Source organism: Eleutherodactylus coqui, chromosome 11 (assembly GCF_035609145.1).
Source record: "Eleutherodactylus coqui strain aEleCoq1 chromosome 11, aEleCoq1.hap1, whole genome shotgun sequence".
Classification (NCBI taxonomy): domain Eukaryota; kingdom Metazoa; phylum Chordata; class Amphibia; order Anura; family Eleutherodactylidae; genus Eleutherodactylus; species Eleutherodactylus coqui.
Window position 1 is genome coordinate 128,615,138 of NC_089847.1, and position 15,464 is coordinate 128,630,601.

At 41.9% G+C, this 15,464-nt stretch overlaps 1 protein-coding gene across 2 annotated transcripts in view; it reads right to left on the bottom strand.

Annotated features, from left to right (window-relative positions):
* EHF (ETS homologous factor) overlaps positions 1-14,867 on the bottom strand; it is a 59,624-nt gene extending 44,757 nt beyond the window's left edge. The window contains exon 1 of one of the 2 annotated variants that reach the window (XM_066583503.1): positions 14,702-14,867. The gene's annotated coding sequence lies outside the window, so the exon portion shown is untranslated. The remainder of the gene's footprint in view (positions 1-14,701) is intronic. The other variant, XM_066583502.1, reaches the window with a different exon arrangement.
* Between the last annotated feature and the right edge of the window lie 597 nt (positions 14,868-15,464).

Genomic DNA, 15,464 nt, shown 5'->3' on the forward strand with positions numbered 1-15,464 from the left:
CTGCAAACGCTAATAACCTATAAAATAGATCATAAAATCACCCCACTATAAAGACTACAGAGCGCTGATGCTGGGTGATCCCATAAACAATTGCTTATGTAATAAGTAGCAGGTTTATTGTATAAAGTGGTTCCAGGTTTATTATTGGGTTATATCGGGCTATTACAGGCTTATATAAAGTGATGCTAGGGGTATATAGGGTGATTATAGTTAGAAGATCAAGTCAGTGCATCCTACAACTCAACAGTAAAGAACAAGGTCCAACCAAGGGATTTACAGAAGGAATGTATCAAAGGGAACGAAACTTCCAATCTCGTCTATGTTTGTCTAATCTTCACAAAGAGTTGAGTCACTGTGTACATATATTACTTATCCTCTATCGATCCGGAGTTCCATCCTGGATGCCAAGAGTTAAATCTCTCCTTGATGCTGTTTAGCTGAAGTGTTGGCTGGGATGATTGACAGCCTTGTCACAACCCTCTTATGATATATAAATGGGTTACTCCTTGCTGAGGGTGCCGGTTATACTTTTCTGGCCCTGTCAGGGCTCTCAGCATTACTGTCATATTGTCTATGTCCAGCGCTCTGCATTCAATGCTTTTGTAGTCACCGGCCCGGTTCTCTGGTCTCTCTCCCGATCCCTCGTTGATGTTGGACCCTGCCTCGTACAAGCAGTGGTGTCACCCTTCTTAGGGCGGGTGCTCCTTTTCGTTGCAGAACCAGTCAGGGAAGTACAGGAGGTTCCGTTTCAGTCCTGTACTTAGCTGTTCTCCAATTACCTGTCTAGTCCTGTGCCTAGCAGCCCTCAGTCCCCCACCTACATGTCGTCCTGCCTGTCCTTGTCCAGTCCTCCACGGTTATCTTCTGTATTCATTGGTAGTCCTGGACAAATGTGATAAGTAGAGATGAGCGACTATACTCGCTAAGGCACATTACTCGAGCGAATAGTGCCTTAGCCGAGTATCTCCCCGCTTGTCTCTAAAGATTCGGGGGCCGGCGGGAGAGAGTGGGGAGGAACGGAGGGGAGATCCCTCTTTCCCTCTCTCCCCCCGCTCCCCGCCACAACTCACCTGTCACCCACGCCGGCCCCCGAATCTTTAGAGACGAGCGGGGAGATACTCGGCTAAGGCACTACTCGCTTGAGTAATATGCCTTAGCGAGTATACTCGCTCATCTCTAGTGATAAGTAATAGCTGGAGAGGAGTAGACTCTAGACATTCAAAGAGACACTTGTTGACTTTTTTGTTTTCCAGGGCCTAAATGTAACAAGAGCCTAAGAGAGTCAAAGCTAAAAGTAATAGATCTTATATGGCTTAAGTATATTTCCCTAGAAATGTATAAGTGATATCTGTGTCCAAGGGTGTTAGAGGCTTGAGGTCTGGGGATCCTGCCAGGGGGAAAGGCCTAGGAAGAATAGAGAACCAAGACACTTGCCAAGACAAACAAAGTCCAGCGGGAGGACCAGCCCGTATTCTGTCCTCCTACCCAAATCCGGGACTCCTAGTATCCTGAGGTCTCAGTTATCACCGGAGAGGCAGTAGATTTCCATAACTAAGAGTTTGCTGTAGACAGAAGATCAATTGTTATATCTTCTCACATCTTGGATCGCCTACCGTGGTGTCTTCAATGTCAATGAAAATGTAAAAAAACATGACTGACAAAGTTTTTCTAATTTAAAGGGTATGATATCATAAACGTAATGATCCTTCTTACAACGGCTCCTTCTTGGTCTAAACATACAAAAACATATCCAGGGCTAAGATACTGATGACCTATCCTTGGAGTAGGTCATCAATATCAGAGGGGTAAATATCCACCACTTGGGATCCTCACCAGCTGTTTGAAGAGGTATTGGCACTTGGGTGAGCACAGTGTTCTCTTCACTACATACCAGGCACAGCGCCGTACATTTTGTAGTGGCTGTGCCTGGTATAGCAGCTCACTTCCATTCCTGAGAGGAGGCTTCGGTGCACAAGTGTGCATTGAGGCCTCATCAGCAATGGTCTCAGGGGGTAGACCCCCCTGATTAGATACTGATGACCTTAACCTGTGGATAGGTCGGTACTATTGTACCTTGACGCCACCGGATATTTGCAGCCAATCAGCCACAGGGGCATCACCTGCCTCTCAAACACCCTCACACTTGACTACACCCACCACTATCTGTGGCGTCAAGATACAACAGTACCGGATAGGTCATCAATATCCTAGCCCTGGAAACCCCCTTTAATTAGCAACATTTTCAAAAACTTTCGTCATCATGGTTTCCTTACCACAGTTGTACAAAGAAGCAAACACTTGCAGTCCCAAAATGTCTCAAAAACCTGTTTCCATGACAACAGCTTCTTGTATCAAAAATATCCGTAAAACCATTTGATTGCCTCTATGCATCTAACAGTAACATTACTGTTCAAGTGCACTGTAAGGGTTAATTGGAGCAGACTAAAAGGGTATTCTGGGCATTTACTATTAATGACCTATCCTCAGGATGAGTTATCAATAGTTGACTGGCGAGGGTCCACCGCTCAGAATCCTCGCCAATCAGCTGATCCTCTGTCCCTATGTCTGTGCAGTGGGGCCTGATGTCTCCATCGGTGGTCGGAGATGGAAGTGTAATAGATGGCATCACTCCCATTGAAATCAATAGAGCCAATGCCTCCTATTACACTTCCAGCTCTGACCACCAATGTGGACATCCAGCCTCACTGCACCAACAGGAGGACAGAGGATCAGCTGATCGGTGGGGATCCTGAGCGGTCGACGCCTGCCAATCAGCTACTGATGACCTATCCTGAGGATAGGTAAAACGCCATACACTACCATTGTAAAAAGTAGTTGACCTACAATTGTGTCTCCTTTTTATGTGCCACCACCTGCCGGATTTTGCTGTAGATCGCCTATTTGGATTTGTTATGGATTTTGACATCTCCCTTGAATTCAAGGGTGAAAATCCACAGCAAATTTGCGACCAATATACGGCGTAACCTGGCAATTTATGGATTAAAAATCTGCACCACGTTTGCTGTGGATTCTTCCCGCAGTCTGTGGATGGCGCTCCTTGAAGTCTCATCCACATTGCTGGGGCCATAAAATGCTGCTAATTTTCCACAGCCAATTCCAGTGCAGAAAATCCGCAGCGTATCCGGCCCCCAGGTACAACCATTAGGGTATGAGCACACGTAATGTATACATTGCACATTGTCCTATGTGGATCTGCAAGTGGAAAATATGCAGCATATTCTAGTTCAAACACCGAGGACGAGACTTCAAGAAATCGCAAGCAGACGCTGCAATAAGAATCCATAAACTGACCTGTGGAGAGGATTTTAAATCCACATATAAATGTGGATGATGTGGATTTTCGGATTTTCACTGTGGATTTCAACCCCTCTAAGTGAGGGCTTCTTCAGACTGGCGTGATTTAGTCCCGTGTCTGAGTGTCTTTGCGCATACGCCCATGTGCTTTTGCCCCAAAGTGGTGAAACCTTTAGAAAATCCACACCAAAATCCGCAGTGACTCCAAATGGAACACAAACAGGTTTTGCCGCACATTCACAGCAGACATTCCTTTGCAAACAATGCCCCCCGCGTAGATGTACCGTCAGGATATGTTCACACGCGCGGGGGGGGGGGGGGGGGGTGCTGTGGATTTTACAAAAGTCTTCCACAGGGGCAGGCGGAGCGGCCATACGGCGTTGTATTTACATCCACAGCATGTCCGTTGTTTGCTGTGGATTGAAGCATGGATTTCACCCTTTTCCACACGAGGGTGAAATCCACAGCAAATCTGCGCAAAAATGTGTAGCAAAATCCGTACCGTTAGGGCAGCTTCAGACGGATGAGATTTTTTCTTCCTTATAACGGGACAAGCGAAGCCATTGCTTTTTAGTGGTTTCGCTTTCACTTTCGGGATTCTCGCCCCTTTAATTGTACGGACAGACGAGAAAAGGCCGGGCAGGACCTATCGTCTTGCTATTTTTTTTCAAACTCCTGAGCTATGGCGTGGAGTTAAAACGGTCAGTAAAAAAACCTCTTTAAGGCGCAACTACGCCCCGTACCGGTGAATTAAGTTGTGCCTAGGTGCGCATTTCTGGAATGGAAAATCTGCAGCAAATACGCCCTTTGCGTACAAATTCTTACTACATATATACACACACATATACGCACAGCCTTAGGAGCGTATTTTCGCATGAAACAATCGAAAGTATTTTTTTTACCACTTAAGCGTCACATTATTGCGCAGGAATAAAAAAAAAAAAAGCAGCCAGAGGTCCTGCCCTATCTTTCTTGAGCGTAGTAATATTGCGAGAGAGTCACGCTAGTGAAAACGAAACCATCAAAATCAGTGGTTTTGTTGTGTGCAGGCGTGATTTTCACACCCACAAAACGATCCAAAAACACGACCGTCTGAAGAAGCCCCGATGGCGGCCTCACAGGAGCCTGTGCACACCAGCGCTTGCCACAATGCAGCGCATTTACGCATTTGCGTTTTGGCGAGGTTGATGTGCACGCGTGTCTGCATACAGTACTGTACTTTTTGCGCACAAAGGTCCAGTTCACACGTGTGGGAGACATACTATTTCCGTGGATTAAATAGCTATGTAAGCCTTATGAGGTCCAGATGTGCGCTTTTGCCTGCGTTTTGCGCAGTGTTTCATCCTTCGCCTTGAGGATTTGCGCACCTCCTATAGACTTTTATTGGACCTTTGTTGTGAAAAAAGCAGGATTCTTAAGGGGTTAAGAGAAGTTGGGGGCGCCAAGATAAACTTTTGCACCCAGGCCCTTGAGCCTTTAGCTACGCACCCTGGGTCCCACTTTTGATTGCGCACGCAAGATATTCTTTATTAAGGGTGGGCAGCTGAAAAGCAGAAGCGACACTAAAGGCAAGTTAGTCCCTATGAAGATGGGTACCCTGGGCAATTGCCTAGTTTGCCCCAGCTAACGCCAGCCCTGGTTCTCAAGACCCCCACCAATCAGCAAGCTATCCTGAGGAAGGGGGCAGAGTGGGACCACCAGGCCCAACCGTACAAAGCAGCCATGTTTCTCTAATCCCGTCCAACCCTTTCACCACTGGACGCCTTCAGTTGAACTCCTCACACTGATGGAACGCCGTCAGACCGGAGTTTACCTTTAAGTCTGAGTATCTTTATTTGGCCGTCTCTGGCTGTGTATCTGTCATACTCCACTGCTAATCCTGGTATTTGCTCTCCGTCGCTGACTCACTCACCAGCCGGCAGTTTCTATGTTAACTACTTTTCTTTGTAATGACAACTACTTCAGCTTCAGAACCTTGCCTCCGATTATCCGGAATCCTGCTAATCCAGCAACTATCTCAAGCATGGAAGAAGCAATGACAAGCAGTTCGGGAACTTCCCCTGATCCCTCGGCCGTATCACCGCAGTGCTGAACGATGTGGCAGAGCCGAGCCAACCATTTGGCTCTCTTGTATCATGACTAATAAGGCTAGTTTCACACAGCTGATAAAATCGCGTGTGATCTGTGCGCTGCGGGACGCACAGATCTCGCACAAATATGACCCCCATTCTTTTGTATGGGGTCATGCACATGAGCGATGTTTCCCCGCATCGCACCGCAATGCTGGAAACAAATCGCGGCATGTTCTATCTTTTGGCGCGCTCTCACATCACACCGCTCATTGTTTTCAATTCAGCAGCGTCGGCCCCATTGAAAGCAATTGGAGAAACTCCGCACTCTGCCGCCACGGCTGTGACAGCTGCGCCGGACGTAATGCGCCTCACATCCACAGGGCTTTTACATGGGGGGAGCACGATATGGGGGCGGGATTCACAGCCCAATATCGCGCTCGCCTGTGGAAAGTCAGCCTGAGGGTGCATTGACATGGGCAACAGAGCGTCGCCCCTGACATTCTCGGGCAGGGCTTGCATTGCATGGCACATGGACGCTCCATCCGGTGTGCAGGAGACGCACATCTGCAAGGTGTATTCTTGTATGAGACTTCGCACGGAAATACAACACGCTGCGACGCTTTTGTTTCGTGAGAGCAAATCTGCAAAAAAAGCAAGGGGAAGGGTGCGGCGCTGCGGACAATGAAGGGACGGAAGGCAGCTGGCCCTAATTTGGCTTTAATAGCCATTCTATCCCACTGGCATTCCGAGCGCTAAAATGACAGTACTATGCGCTGACACCCGCGGATCAGCCGGACTATTGCCATTCCCAAACATGCGCAGATATGCTGTGTCGCGGCGAGCGTATTTGCACATATGTTCGTCTGTGGAAGGCCGCCTCACAGCGCAGGGAGGACTTAAGCAAAGTGCTTCCACGTATCAACATAAGGGCGCTTTCACATATGTGGAATTAGCTTGGAATTGGGTGGATTTGGGGGCGTGATGCAGGGAAGCTCCGACCCACCTGAAACCCCCCGAAGGGCAGATTCACACGGACGGATTTGCATGCAAATTTGCGCAATATTTGTTGCAACTTTAAATACGTCTAGAGACGTGGAGTTCGAGTTTATTAAGGATGGTTTCACATCCGAGTCGTCGCTTCCGGTCGGATGCGGCTGGAAATACCAGTACAGAAGCCGGCCAGCTGGGCTGTAAGCGGTCGGACCTCTGCTTGTCAATGGGGTCCATCCAGCACTGTTCAGTTCCGTGCAGAGAGGGAACCATTTGGACGCGGGGATTCCCCTTTCCTGCTCCCCGAATGAAGCAGGAAAGCACAACCCCAGAGCGCAGATGTGAAACCGCTCTAAAACAGTTAAAAATCAGGTTTTGTATACAAAAATAATGAAATTTCACATTTTTGTATCACATCGATGGTTACAAACCCGATACAATAAGTGTTGGCATCTAGAGAACACGGGGCACCTTTATTACTGGCGCAGTGCCAGAATCCTAGAAAATTAGACGGGGTTTGGTCGGAGTGCCGTTTTTATAGACATTTTTGACATTTGGATTTTTAAAAAGTTGCACAAACTTTTTGCACAAATCGCTGCAGATCGAGCGAAGGTTAGCCTCACACTAAACTCAGCGGTGTAGCTCAGATACATATACTATATCAGTATAGCATGGGGTCCGGCGATGGCATGGATTCCTTATGGCCGGCAGATAATGTTTAGGTGATTATGTTGAACTGCAACAAATTAGAGCATCCATTTTACTGATATTTTTCCACCCTCAAAAATAAACGGCCAACCGACAGCGGGTGACTACCAGGGTGTTATAGATGCCAACAAGATAACATATCAGGACACGTGAGGTTCTCCTAACCGGCGGAGCCTCCTTATGACCCCCAGGGGTGTTAATAGTCAATGGAAATACCTGGGCACTGGCAGGTACAACTGAATGTGATGATCACTGATGCCAAGAGACCAAGCAAAAGACCCGAGGAATGTGATTCTAGTGCCAGCAGCTGCACTGATGAACGATATAGGGGTATATGCACACAAAACATAGATAGATCTGAGATAGATAATTAGATAGATAGATAGATAATTAGATAGATAGATATGAGATAGATAGATAGATAGATATGGGATAGATAGATAGATAGATAGATAGATAGATAGATAGATAGATAGATAGATAGATAGATAGATAGATATGAGATAGATAGATAGATAGATAGATAGATAGATAGATAGATAGATAGATAGATAGATAGATAGATAGATAGATAGATAGATATGAGATAGATAGATAGGAGATAGATAGATATGAGATAGGTAGATAGATAGATAGATAGATAGATAGATAGATAGATAGATAGATAGATAGATAGATAGATAGATAGATATGAGATAGATATATATGAGAGAGATAGATATGAGATAGATAGATAGATAGATAGATAGATATGGGATAGATAGATAGATAGATAGATAGATAGAAGATAGATAGATATGAGATAGGTAGATAGATAGATAGATAGGAGATAGATAGATATGAGATAGGTAGATAGATAGATAGGAGATAGATAGATATGAGATAGATATATATGAGAGAGATACATATGAGATAGATAGATATGAGATAGATAGATAGATAGATAGATAGATAGATAGATACATAGATAGATAGATAGATATGGGATAGATAGATAGATAGATATGAGATAGATAGATAGATATGATATAGATAGATAGATAGATAGGAGATAGATAGATATGAGATAGGTAGATAGATAGATAGATAGATAGATAGATAGATAGATAGATAGATAGATAGATAGATAGGAGATAGATAGATATGAGATAGATAGATATGAGGGAGATAGATAGATAGATAGATAGGAGATAGATAGATATGAAATAGATAGATAGATAGATAGATAGATAGATAGATAGATACATAGATAGATAGATAGATAGATATGAGATAGATAGATGTAAGGTAGATAGATCTGAGATAGATAGATCTGAGGTAGATAGATATGAGATAGATAGATAGGAGAGAGATAGATAGATAGATATGAGATAGATAGATAAATAGATAGATATGAGATACAGAGGTATACAGATGTATAGATAGATACATAGATATGAGATAGATAGATAGATAGATATGAGATAGATAGATAGATAGATAGATAGGAGATAGATAGATAGGAGATAGATAGATAGATAGGAGATAGATAGATAGGAGATAGATAGATAGGAGATAGATAGATAGATAGATATGAGATAGATAGATAGATAGATATGAGATAGATAGATATGAGATAGATAGATAGATATGAGATAGATAGATATGAGATAGATAGATATGAGATAGATAGATAGATATAAGGTAGATAGATCTGAGATAGATAGATATTAGATAGATATGAGATAGATAGATAGATAGATAGATAGATAGATATGAGATAGATAGATAGATATGAGATAGATAGATAGATATGAGATAGATAGATATGAGATAGATAGATATGAGATAGATAAATTATAGATAGAGACAGATATGAGATAGATGATGAAATAGATAGATAGATAGATAGATATGAGATAGATAGATAGATATAAGATTGATAGATAGATATGAGATAGATAGATATGAGATAGATAGATATGAGATAGATAGATAGATAGATAGATAGATAGATAGATATGAGCTAGATAGATAGATAGATATGAGATAGATCGATAGGAGATAGATAGATGATAGATAGATAGATAGGAGATAGATAAATAGAAGAAAGATAGATATGAGATAGATAGATAGATAGATAGATAGATAGATATGAGATAGATAGATAGATAGATAGATAGATAGATATGAGATAGATAGATAGATAGATAGATAGATAGATAGATATGAGATAGATAGATAGATAGATAGATAGATATGAGCTAGATAGATAGATAGATAGATAGATAGATATGAGATTGATAGATAGGAGATAGATAGATGATAGATAGATAGATAGGAGATAGATAAATAGAAGAAAGATAGATATGAGATAGATAGATAGATAGATAGATATGAGATAGATAGATAGATAGATATGAGATAGATAGATAGATATGAGATAGATAGATAGGAGATAGATAGATGATAGATAGATAGATATGAGATAGATAGATAGAAGATAGATAGATATGAGATAGATAGATAGATAGATAGGAGATAGATGATGAAATAGATAGATATGAGATAGATAGATAGATATGCAATTGAAATATATATACTGTATGAGATTATATAAAAAATAGTAGCTGCAATAACTAATTGTGATACCTAGATAGATAGAAGATGATGTAGATAGATAAATCTGAGATTAGATAGTAGATGATATCTCGTCTTTTGTGGGGATTACATTCTAGAGACGCCCGCAATATGTGAAAATCCGCGACATAGCGGCGTTATGTTTAGACAGATCAATCTGTTGGGTGAACTGCCAAACAATTGCAAAAAAGAACGAATCTTACGCTTTTTAGCGACGGCAGTTTACACGCAGCGAACAAACTAACAGCATGCTACGATCAGTGAGCCAATAAGCACTCAGGCTACAGAACACATTCCATCAGCCAATAATGTGCCGTGTACAATCTCGCGTTGGCAAGCGCTGGTGGCGTACTATATGTACCGCAAAACACCACGATATAGTGAAAGACTCCGTGAAAACAGAATTATATATAATCTATCTAAAATCCATGACGCACTGAGGACGCAATCATTGAACCGCAATATAGTGAGGGATCACTGTATATTAGATAGATATGATATGATATAAATATTAAATATATAGATAGATAAATGTGATACATAAGACATGATATAGATATTAGATAGATAGATATGAGATATTAATATTAAATAGACAGATATAGATAGAGAGATAGTAGATGATATATAATATACTGTATATATATATATATATATATATATATATATATATGATGATATTGATATTAGATAGAGAAACAGATAGATAGATAGATAGATATCAGATAGATGGATATTAGATAGATAGATAGATAGAGATGAGATAGATAGATATTAGATAGATAGATAGATAGATAGATAGATAGATAGATAGATAGATAGATAGAGATGAGATAGATAGATATTAGATAGATAGATAGATAGATATGAGATAGATAGATAGATAGATAGATAGAGATGAGATAGATAGATATTAGATAGATAGATAGATATGAGATAGATAGATAGATAGATAGATAGATAGATAGATAGATATGAGATAGATAGATAGATAGATAGATAGATAGATATGGGATAGATAGATAGATGGATAGATAGATAGATATGGGATAGATAGATAGATAGATAGATAGGAGAAAGATATAGATAAATAGATAGATAGATAGATAGATAGATATGGGATAGATAGATAGATAGATAGGAGAAAGATATAGATAGATAGATAGATAGATAGATAGATAGATAGATAGATAGATAGATAGGAGATAGATAGATAGATAGATAGATAGATAGATATGGGATAGATAGATGGATATATAGATAAATAGGAGATAGATAGATAGATATGAGATAGATAGATAGATAGATAGATAGATAGGGGATAGATAGATAGATAGATAGATAGATAGATAGATGATATATAGATAGATAGGAGAGAGATATAGATAGATATTAGATAGATATGAGAGAGAGAGATAGATAGGGGATAGATAGATAGATAGATAGATAGATGGATATATAGATAGATATTAGATAGATATGAGATAGATAGATAGGTAGATAGATAGATAGGAGATAGATAGATAGATAGATAGATAGGAGATAGATATGAGATAGATAGGTAGATAGATAGATATGAGATAGATAGGTAGATAGATAGATAGATATGAGATTGATAGATATGAGATAGATAGATAGATAGATAGATAGATAGATAGATAGGAGAGAGATATAGATATTAGATAGATAGATAGATAGATAGATAGATAGATATGAGATAGATAGATAGATAGATAGATAGATAGATAGATAGATAGATATTAATTTATCTTGGCCTTATGCACGGCCAAACGACTGGACCAATCTGCACCAAATATGCCACGTGGGTAAATCAGGCGCTTTAGAAGTTTTTAGACAGGGTCTTATCCCAACATATTCACAAATAACCAGAATCTACACGCAGTGTGACTGTGTCCTGCCCGATGTGACTGGGGCTATACCACGGCCTGGCTGCTCTCAGAATGAAGATGTCTTCACTCCTCGGACCCCTCTGATCCACGATGACAAGCATTCACCATCACACTTTATGGTTTCCTGTCTCTTGTGCGATGACAACTGGCACACGGCCGGACCCTGAGCATTGCTGGTGCCAGCTTGGAGCGCCATGCTTCTCTCACGGACTACTGTATGTTGCCTGCTGTAGGGTTGGCTCAGGCAGAAACCTCTATGCACTCGCAGCGGAGAACAAGCCAAGACATGCAGTCTACCCTACAGCGCCGTCTTAGACTTCTAAGAAATAAGACTGGAAGCGGGGATCGGTCACCTCAGTGTCAGAGGTTCCATTCACCACCTCCCTGGCTGATTTCTGCTAGAAAACCGGCTGAAGTAGTGCAGCAAGGTGCGCAATTTCATCGTGTAAATTGCGGCAAAATGCTGGACTGCTAGACGAAAATCAAATGGACCCCATTATAGTCATTGGGGTCCGCTGAACGGAGCAGGAAAAGGGAACTCCGCACTGCTGATGTGAACATGCCCAAAGTGCCGCTGGGTAATGCTCCTAGTAAAATCCAAAAAGGCAAAATAATAATATACCGTATTTTTCGCTTTATAAGACGCACTTTTCTTCCCCCCAAAGTGGAAGCATTTGTTCGTGCAATCGTTTAAATGCACGATCGCGTGAACTAAATCGCGGTTGTGCAAACAAACTCACAATTGCGCAAACAAATGTGCGATCCGTTACCAGTTCTCTCTCTTAGGCACTGCCGCCTATAGGTGCCGCTGATTGGTGGTGAGCGCCGGTGGTACTGCTGCTGCCTCCACCAATCGGCTTCTTCCCTTCCTCCTGCCGAACAAGCGCCGCTGTGACACGGGGAGCTCCGGGGTTTCAGACCTCTGCTGCTCCTTCTGCTCCGTCGCCCCGCACTATCCCCTCTCCCTCGGTGAGTTCGAAATATTTTTCCCTATTTCCCCCTCTAATACGGGGGGGGGGTGTCTTATCATCCGGGGCGTCTTATAAACAGGGAAATACGGTAATAATAATAAAAGCAGAATGAGAATATAAACAAAAAATAACTAAATACCCTGTTTCCCTGAAAATAAGACACAGCATGATTTTCCAGAATTTTTGAGGATGCGAAATGATTTTTCAGGCTTTTTGAGGATGCTTGAAATATAAGCCCTGCTCCAAAATTAAGCCCTGCTAACAGTTAATTTAAAAAAAGTCAATTTAAATAGTGTCCAGGCAGCTATACATGTAAAAACGTTAAACCTTTTTGAACAAAAGTTAATATAAGACACTGCCTTATTTTCAGGGAAACACGGTAACTATTATAACTAATCGTCTAAAAAGCACAATAGTGAAATAACACTAAACTGTAATCCGGAAGGTGAAGTATATACTAGCAATAATACAAATAATCACATTTTTAGTTTTTTTTCTCATTTGTAAAAAAAACAATAATTTCTCCCATTTATTAATACAGTCACAGTTGTTTGAGCACATATTATATATCAGTATAGCATGGGGTCCCCGGCTATGGCAGGGATTCCTTATGGCCGGCAGCTAAGGTTTAGGTGGTTGATTATGTTGAATTGCGCCAAAGTTACAACATGCATTTTACTGTTATTTATGCACTCTCAAAAATAGACCGCCAACCGGCACCGGGTGACTCCCAGGGTGTTATATATGCCAACAAGGTTACATATCAGAACACGTGAGGTTCTCCTAACCAGCGGAGCCAACTTATGACCCCCCAGGGGTGATAGTAGTCACTGGAGATACCTGGGCGCTGGCAGGTACAGCTAAATGTGATGATCACTGCTGCCAAGAGACCAAGCAAAAGACCCGAGGAATGTGCTTCTGATGCCAGCAGCCGCACTGATGAACGATATAGGGGTATATGCACACAGGGCAGATTTGCTTTTCATCTGAGTCCAGATGAGTAAAACAGCAATTTTTGCACCAAATCTGCCACGCATGGACTCACCCCTAGCCAAAGGGGGCGCCAGCAAGTCGTTCTGTCTTTGCCAGAGCATTTAGGTACAGGGTTAGGCCAGCGAACCGAATGAAGTCTAAGTACATGGGATGTTTTACATGAAACTAAATTGTTCTGCAATACGCTGCGGAAATCTAAATGCAGATTGGATGTAGAATTGGCGCTGATTTAAGTCATCTTCAGTTCTGCATCAAAATCTGACGTGTGGATTTCGGTGTGGACTTTTGCAAATTCCGCTGTGTGTTGCAGAACAAGTGTGAAAGCTCCCATCTCTCCACCTTAATTGGTTCTCTAGTTACAAGTCTCAGTATTCTCCTCCAGGTGATATCCTTAAAACAGTAACAATTGTAATGAAGGTTTTGCAGAGATGTAGCAGAGCCGAGTTTGTCATTTGTATCAGAGTTCCCTTTAGCAGAACCCATGGTGATATCATGAAGTGTCCTCTGTAGATCTGAACAGAACGGCAAGTGAACCTGATGCCTTATCTTAGACGCTTATCACCGCGCACAAAAGACGCGCTCAAAAGCCGAATGACAAATTCGGCTCTGCTACATCTCTGTATAGATGCAACAGTACCGATTCGTAATTTGCCACAACTTCTTATAATATCACAATGCATTATCTCTTGCGTTACATAGGATTGTAAGTAAACCTAAACTATCTTATTTTTCCGATTAGTAGCACTGAGTTTGTCCTTTGGCACAACTCCTAGGCATATCATAATAGGTTATCCATGACTTTACACTGGACTGTAGGTAAACCTACTACATTATCTAAACCCAGCTTTATCACGATGCACAAACATATCAGCCCCAATGAGTTGAATGACAAACTCAGCTCTGCTACTCCTGTGTTTGTATACATACCCATGTAGTAGTACTAGGATTGGCATCTCACCTCTGTGGTTTGCAGGTAAACTTACTCCATTATCCGAACTCATGATATGGTCACTAGACAATGTGGCGCTGTGCTGAGTGACAAGTTCAGCTCTGCTACATCACTATATTTTAAATGATTCCGTTTCTAAGTTTCTTCTACATTTGAAGAGGTGCAAGTACTTACCTGCCTACAGGTGTGTATTGAGTGTCATCCACAGATAGCCCAGGCACTGCCACACCTGTCGCGGTGCGGATGAAATAGCACCACACTCACACTTGTGCACTAAACACAGACACAGTTGGCATTGTTAAATATTTGTGGCAGACAGGCAGCAGCGAGGAGTCATCAGCCAATCAGGGGTTTTCCTGGTGTCACTTCCTTTTATACATCACTTGGTCACAGCAGAATAGGATACAATCACAAGCATGCATCTGCCACCTGAGAGTGACACAAACAGGTTTAACGGGTGTCTGGGTGAAGTAACCGTGCACGATGGGGGGACGAGGGGCGGAGGGAGCAAAACTTTCTGCAAACTTTTGATTCCCTCCCTTATGAAAGATCTTTTTACGTACAGAGGCAACGGACGCTTCCCACTCACGCACATGTGCGACTATAGTGTCTGGCCAGGGATCAGCAGAATGCAGACCGCCAATGGTGGTGCTGAACCGCGTGCCGGGACACTATCATAAAAAGTTACTTTAGAGGAAGCTCAAGGCATATTGATTTATACAGCCATTTAGTTCAGTAATAACTTTTTGAACTCATATAGAGTCGGCTCCCCCTAGTGGTGGGCAGAACTGTATCATTTATCAGAGTCGGAAGAAGAAAACTAAGATATATATTGAATAGTCACTTTATTAGAGCCGCCTGCCCTAATAAACCCCGCTCCATCCAAACCTCCTGCTGCAATGGCTGGGATCAGAGGGAACACTATTCCTCGCCGTTA